Source organism: Atta colombica, unplaced genomic scaffold (genome assembly GCF_001594045.1).
Source record: "Atta colombica isolate Treedump-2 unplaced genomic scaffold, Acol1.0 scaffold155, whole genome shotgun sequence".
Taxonomy (NCBI): domain Eukaryota; kingdom Metazoa; phylum Arthropoda; class Insecta; order Hymenoptera; family Formicidae; genus Atta; species Atta colombica.
Genome location: NW_017259245.1, coordinates 1,403,504 through 1,411,224, shown reverse-complemented (window position 1 = coordinate 1,411,224; position 7,721 = coordinate 1,403,504). Strand labels below are relative to the sequence as shown.

The 7,721-nt window shown below is 33.2% G+C and overlaps 1 protein-coding gene across 1 annotated transcript in view; it reads left to right on the top strand.

Moving 5' to 3' along the window:
- The first annotated feature begins 4,050 nt into the window (after window positions 1-4,050).
- The window catches only part of LOC108685626 (high-affinity choline transporter 1-like), a 17,510-nt gene continuing 13,839 nt past the window's right edge, over window positions 4,051-7,721 (top strand). Inside the window, exon 1 of the mRNA XM_018190502.1 lies at window positions 4,051-4,233. The gene's annotated coding sequence lies outside the window, so the exon portion shown is untranslated. The remainder of the gene's footprint in view (window positions 4,234-7,721) is intronic.

The following is a 7,721-nucleotide window of genomic DNA, read 5'->3' as shown; positions in this document are numbered from 1 at the left end:
TATATATATATACAGATCTTTATTTAAATATCGGGAAGATATTCATAATGTCATGACGCAAAAATTACAATTAAAAACTTAATACTTTTTAGAATAGATCTATTTACATCCACAGATTTCTAAAAATCTGTTTAGATCTATCTTATACTGTCATTATTTCTGTATGGGTGTAAATTTTAATCGAGAGAGGGGCAACAATTTATTCACAGAAAACTATTATTATTGAAATACTTATTTCAAGATTATTCTGAGAACTTTCTTATGAATAACGCGTGAGTGACGAATTAAGCAATGAGTATTGAATTTTTTATCTGTAAAAATGATTTTCAGAACTGTTTCTTCTCATCAGAATTTAGAGGGAATTAGTGCTCCTCCTTTCCCCTTTCTTGCTTATGCCCATGATATTGTCTTTATTTTAAATGCAAAATGCATTATTTTTATTTTATATATACATATATATTAAACTTATGATCTCGTATATTTTTTCTTATTAATATATACGTTTAATAATACAAAATAATTAATACAATGCGTTTTATAATCTAATTCTGTATAAGTTCAATCTTATTATTGTAATTCCTTCAATATTGTTTTCTACATATATGAAAGCATTATTTTTATGTTGGCTATATATAATGATATATATATATATGTGAGTATATGTATACGTATCATAAGTATGAATATACATAAGTATACGTATATACTATAATAATAGAATAAAGTTAAAATAAGTTTGTTATATTATAATAATTATAAGTTTACTATAAATTGGAAAATTAAAAAAAAATTGTAATCTAGTAACTTAATTTCTTATAATACTTTACAAATAAGTCTTTATACTTTAATAAATAGATAATGACTAAGTTTCTATCGTTTCTATCATTGACGCTTATATTTAGCAAATGATGTAATCATTGTACGATATTAATTACATTCAGAAAAGTCGATGAGCACTCAATTTTCTTTATTGGTAGCTTTAGATCCAACAAAGAACTAAAAGCAATAACTATAATGTATAATTATATTAAAGAATCATTGAGCGACTTTGTTTTCTGAATGTAATAATTATTGCTTATTTTATGACGTGACCTTTTGATCACTCGTTAATAAAGATTATAAGATTTGAATTCAAGAATGACTAGAATTATATATTTTTTTTAATTCGGGAGAGAGCATTTTCACAATTACGCTACTGATCTTTTTATGCAATTCTTTTTTTAATAGGATTGAGAGAATTTTTGAGGGCTACGAGTTAAAAAAACCTCGTTTGTTGTCTCCGAAAACTCTTCTCGATACTTTTCATTCTTCTTTCTCGTAATTGTTTGCGTTTGCACTGATCCATTGCAACATATATTTATTCAATCCTTCCTGTCACTGTTTTCTTCTTTTTCCTTTTCCATGTCTTTCTCTTTCCTTCGTCTGACCAAATATCTGTCCCGTCAAGTTGCTGTTCGACGCCCTCCGCCATTTAATTAAACGTCGAAAACGATACAGCTTGTTCAACGCACGAAAACGACATTGTTCCCCATTCGTCGATCCCGCGCCACCGCAACATCGTTAACGCATTCATTGATGTAAAACCGCTATCGTTATCTACGTAATTCTTTCCATTCCCCGTGAAAGATGGGACGAGTTAAAAGAAATTTAACGTCATTTTATAGACTTCTAATTTATCAATTTTCAATTTTTGAAAGAGATTAATTTAACTCGTCAACAAATACAAGTAGATTCGAAACATCCTGCACGTTTGCACAAGTTCATAAATATTTTCTTTGTCTGTTCTGTTATTTTTCAATCTGTTTTTTGCAAATTGAATTTCAGCTAAGACTAAGAAAGTTCTAGCTGCATTATTGATGAAAGCACGTAGAAGTTGATATATCGACGTTAACGCCGTGCATCGGTCGCACCCTCTATAGAGACAACCCCTTGTCAAGCTGTGACCCGAGGAGCAGGGTCATGGTGGATCTTCAAGGTGGCCTGGTAATTACATCAATTAGCTTTGCAAGAGCGCATTTAAGAACGATCAGATATTACCGCGAAGCTTCGCATGAAATGAGAGTTAATTCTACCGTAGGCAATTGAGAAGTTAGTGCATAGCAGATACGATTTAATCAGCTAGTTAAATGAAATGTGATTTTAATGTGACTTTCAATATGATTCCTTCAACGTCTGCATAATTGCACGTTATTGACATAAATCGCTATCGTTGCCTGCGTTTATTTCTCCTGAAAGCCGAAGAAGAGATTGATCAAAATTGAATTAATGAAAACCTTGAAAAGAAATCATTCAGTATATAACATACAGAAGTTGTAAATAGTTATACGAAGAAAAGGAGATGATAATTAGCATTGAATTAATATATTTCTCAAAATGGTGATTATTGGAGTAGCTGCTGGAAATGATGATTTTTCAAAAGACTTTGGGATAGGCCTCCGGAATCAAGCGAGACAGCGAGGAAGTTGTGCGTCAATTGGGATTTCAAACAAGCGGCGAAGACAACGGGATCATAGTTGAACCTCCAGAGGACTCTGGACCATGCATTCGGAAACTAGGAATGAAACAGGATGAGGGTGGCGACAAGCGGGGGTGAGGGTCGGCCGCGGAGGGAGTCTAAGGACCAGGAGTTTGCGCGAACAGATCAATACGGGCACATGAACATGTCTCTTACCCGCTCTTTCTCATTCTCTCTCTCTCTCTCTCTCTCTGTCTCACTGTTTTCATCTCGCGCCTTCTCTATCTTTCTCTTTTTCTACTCTTTGTGTATTTTATCTGTTTTCCTCTCACATGAATTGTCTCCGATGTGAGATTATATTTTAATTCTCGATTACTTCCATTCGCTGTATTCGCCATTCTTTTTATACCTTTTTACGTTTGCTTTAGCTCTTTCTTTCGTGACGTAATAATATCTGACGTAGTAATAATAACTATAGAAAGGATCTTATGTAATCTAGGATCTTTTAAATAAATTTCTTTATATTTAAATTTATTTAGTTCTTTATGTTTAAGATCATCCATATCTTTTTCTCCTTCCTAATCTGCGATTCTTACAATCCTCTTTCTCTGAGAGCTACTCCTTTTATTTTATTCTAACCCACATTCTCCGTGTCTTCTATTAATATTCTCGCTCAATTGAATACCTTGAAGATTCTGTCTGCCGTAAGCTCAACATATCCTATTCGTTCTAAGTAGATAGGATTCATCCCTCGCGCTCGAATATATTTTTTCCTATCATCGCCTACTGATATAATTTTTTTTTCAAGCGTCTGTAAAATCCATCCAATCGCTGCTCTACTCTGTGATACTTTGCGGCCTCGTAGCATTGACACTGTATCGTTTATCACATTGAAACATTGACCTGTTCCGTGTGACTATTTTTCTCTACTTTTACCAATTTTTCCTCCATCACCTCTCGTCCTTATATTGCTTCTTTCCTTACATAGATCTCTCTCCTATTCTGCTATGAGCTTATATTTCTCTCTTTCCTTCTATTATATAGCTTCTAGTTGGATCAGTTCTTCCTCTCTTTCGCTCGCTCGCTCTTTATTTATGTACACGGTGTTCGAGAATTATCATTATTACCTTCAATCATTTCAATAAGCTGAAATAGACAAAAGTTTTATTGTCATATTCGTGCTATCATTTCTTTGATTCTCGATATTAAATTAATTTTTCCATCAAATTTATTAAAAATTTTATCAACTCAAGTAATTTTGTCCATGCTATTCTACATGCTAAAGTCGATCGATAAAATTTCTCGGATTTCCAATTTTCAATGTTTATCTAGAGAAAGCTAATCGCTTCTTCAGACATCATGAGAAGTGAAAGAAGTTTTTGGTATTTCCAATGTGTCTTCTCATCGGGAAATCACCCATCTTCCAGTTGCACCACCCTATACATTTGTATCTTGCGCGCGCGCCCGACCGGCACTCCGTCCTTGTCCATGACGCGCGCGCTACCCCCAGCAAGGTGGTGGCGGTCCAGCGTGTTAGCCGTATGGGATGCTGAATTCGTAGGAGAGATTCAGTCGTATTGCCTGGGCTCTCTCTGTCGCACGGCTAACGCCCGGACGGAGTGTGCAAGGCTGCATCCGCGTGCTGCAAGAGGAGTTCCGATTTCCTCCCTCGGCGAGAGCTCTTCGTCGCGGCGAAAAGGAAATCGAGACGCACACGGTGGGATGGATACGTCCGAGTGAAAGGGATGTGCTACGTCATTTTGCAGGGGTAACCGGTGGTAAGTAGTACGACTCCCCTCTCTTTCTGTCTTTCTCTCTTTTTCTCCTTCTCTCATTTGCTTTACCCTGCCTGATGCCTAAATTTCAATGCACATATACCTGTATAATTCCTGAAAATCCGATTTTGGATGCTTCACATATGGAGCAATTCAGATTGTGAATCGTAATTGTTCAGCTTTTTCTTCCCAAGGTTCTTCCCTATGTTCAGATTTCCTAAGTGTCTTCCAGTCAATCCTTAACATTCAATGAACAACATGGATAAAATGATATCCAGGTGACATTTGATGGAAATCTGAACATTAGCCAATGTGAAAAAAAAAGAAGAAAGATAAACCGTGCAAAAAGTTCAATTCTGGGGTATGGAAAAAGAATAGATTTTATAATGGTAATAATAACATTTTAAATAAAAATGTTAATTAAAGTAATATTGTAAGCAAACTAAACACGCGCTTTAATGTCTTTTTTAATGATTTTCAAACAATATTAATAACTCCTTTTTATCGTAATTCTACATTGTTTCACAATTACTTAAAATTGGGCGTAGACGATTTCAGATAGTTATACAAATTGAAACCAATTCATTCGCTTTCTTCTTACATTAAAAATAAAAGGAATGAATTCTTTAATCTGACACTTTGTCCATTATATTGTTCTTACTCTCTGAATTCTTTGAACGGAATCTCACTCTAAAGAGTTGAAATCGAGTCAGTCTTGAAAAAGAGTAGCTCAGTTTTCAATCTTTGAAAGTAAGATTTCACTCTTCGGAATGAGAGACATTTGCTAAAAAATTAGAGGAATGTTTCCTGAAACTATCACTGTTAAATCTCTCTCTCTCTCTCTCCTCTCTCTCTGCAGGGATATAACACACATCATTATGAAGAAAATTCGACGCTATCATACTTACGTTATTGTACATTGCATTATTCAGAGAGATCGTTTGAAAGAGGTACAAGATTGCAATTAGATGTCTTCCTTTTTTACGTTTATCTCGGAGAATAAAATCGAAGCGCAGATAGATTTGCGGCTACTTGGCGTTTGCGATGGTAAGACGTTGACTAGCACGGAAAGTTGGCAACGAACGGCCCGGTTTTCGTGTTCAAAGATAAACCGTGTGCGCTGATTTTATTCGCCTCAAGAGCGAGCCAAGTGCACTTCGACGAATCATTGTTTCTCTCTGGTTCTCGCTGATTTTTACGAAGCTTCACGGAATATTGCTAACAATTTAGGAGCAATCAATCTCTCGAACCTGGTACAATGTGCTTGTTCCTAACTTAGCTTCTTTTTTATTTTTGCCGAAACTTTGCTTCTAATTTTATAACGCACGTATTGTTAACGGCGGTGATACATTGAATTTTTGCTCAGTTCAATGATCATATTATGTCATCGCATTACACTACACGTTTTTGTATTCAATATTTTTGCATTTGTCGAATAACAATTAACACCGTTAGCGTTTCATGAAAATGAGCAGAAATAAATTTTGTTTATCTAATTTTAAAAACTAAAGAGATGCGTTTAACATTAATTTGAAACTTGAAGCTATCAATACATATTGAAAAGTACATGATGTCATGTCAACAAGTACGATAAAATTAGGTGATTGTAAAAATTTGATTGAATTTTCAATCACTACTTTCATTAAATCGAGATAACAATTAAAGATATTTATGTCTCTTGTATTGGAGAGATAAAATCGCAGCTGTCATTTGCATGCAGAAATATTTTGTTCTGACAGATACATTCAAGCTGAAATAATACTTGAAAACGATGGTGAATAATACTTCAAGACAAGTTACGTTTATATATTATGCATGATATATTATTTGTCATAGCTCACGAATTTTAATGTTTTAAGAAGCAATGCCATTTTGTGTGTGTATAATAAATCTTTCACAAAAATAGTAATAAATCAGTCACAAAAATTCTATTAGAATTCTATTAGAAATTAACAGTATATTATTAAAAAGGGAAAAGAATAGAGAGATTATCTATAATTAATAATTAATCTATAATTAATAATTGTCTATTTAACAAAATCAAAATCAGCGTTAAAAAAGATTCAAAGTCGCATATCTTTGTATTATTATTAGAAAATTATCCGCTATTAAATTCAAACCTACTAATTTCAATATGACCAATTTTTATAAATTTTAAAGCTAATTGGAAAATTCTTTTAATTGTGATAGAAGAATTGAATTTAATGGCGAATAATTTTGTCAATACAGTAATATCATTTTATCGCAAAGAAATTTCTCCGAAAAAGATCTCGAGAGAAATGAACTATAAAATATTCGAAAACTGAGATTTTAAATTAAAAATACTTTGCTAAACATTTTGCTACAATCATTTTTCCAAGCAAAAATATATGACTTTGAATTTAGTCCTTTTTATGCTGATTTTAAGTGATGTTTTAATTTTGTTGAAAAATTATCTATTATAATTGAGTAAATTATTACAAATTTTTCGATCTCCAAAGCAGATTGAATTGATATACTTAATGTAAAACAATAATTTTTTGTTCGCTATTTTTAAACATCTATCGTGGCAGAATCAATATATGATAGTTCACGTATTTCATTTCAGTTTCGTTTATATTTCCACCCCGTTACCTCGACAACCTTTATATCCCTTTCGAGAGGCTCTTCCATGATATAGCAAATATAATCAATTTCTTTCTCTCTCTCTCTCTCTCTCTCTCTCTCTCTCTCTCTCTCGCTCTCGCTCTCTCTCCCTACCTACTTCTTTCCCTTTATAACCGACTGTGATGTTCTCAATTGGGAATATCCTGTTAAAAAATTCTTCCACGATTGTTCAGCCTTGAAAGACGCTTTTGCATAAAATTATCGTCGGTCGCCTCTCACATCTTTTTCTTCGCTTTCCCACCCTTTTGAAGGCTGCTTACCCTTCATCATGACCAAGCATGTATTAGCTTATTCTTCTATTTTTGTGTCAGTGAGATAATGAGATCATAGGCGTGAGCACATTATCGACAAAAGATTACTTCCTACCACGAAGAAGTAAATTTACTCGCCATCGACATCGCGTTTTTAAAGCGAGACAACTGTATTTGTCAGATGCTAAAAAAATTCAATATGGTATTAATCGTTCTTATCGAAACACAATTCAAAATTTTTGACAAGTTTTTATGCTCAACATTAAATATTTTTATAACTTAATTATTTGAATGAGCAGTGTAATTGCTCATTTTTCATATACCAACAAGTTTAGCAGCATAAATGTGATGATACTTAACTTAGCTTCTATCACAATTCTTGATAATTGAAGTGTTTTCTTTCAATTTAAAAAAAAAACAAATTAAAAAATGTAAGTTTTCGCCATGAAGAACAGAAAAAAGATGAACACGCTGATTGGCATTTTCTGCATAAATTTTTATGATCCCTTCAACAACTCAAACTGTTAAATCTGAAATTTACATCAATTTATTAAATATACGTAACCGCAAATAAAAAGCAACTTTTTCGCAACT